Genomic DNA, 292 nt, shown 5'->3' with positions numbered 1-292 from the left:
GGAAGGACAAAGTCTCCATCTCCTTTACAATTACGTGAGACAGGAAAGGCGCCATTCAATAACCCGGAAGATGCACCTCTTTCCCTCAGGCGAAAAGGCGTTGAGGACGACGGCGCTCGCCCGACAATCGCCTTCAGCTTCACCAAGGTCTGGAGACACTACAAAGAAAGCTTTACTAATGAACGGCAATTAAGAACGGCAAGAAAACGGAGGATTTCACGCATAAACGAACAGGAGACAAAGACCACGAGGAGGACACGTGAGTCGGTGTTGCCGGAGAGAGGGGGGTAGC

Source organism: Penaeus monodon, chromosome 25 (genome assembly GCF_015228065.2).
Source record: "Penaeus monodon isolate SGIC_2016 chromosome 25, NSTDA_Pmon_1, whole genome shotgun sequence".
Lineage (NCBI taxonomy): Eukaryota > Metazoa > Arthropoda > Malacostraca > Decapoda > Penaeidae > Penaeus > Penaeus monodon.
The sequence above is the reverse complement of the archived record's forward strand: the minus strand, read 5'-3'. Positions refer to the sequence as shown.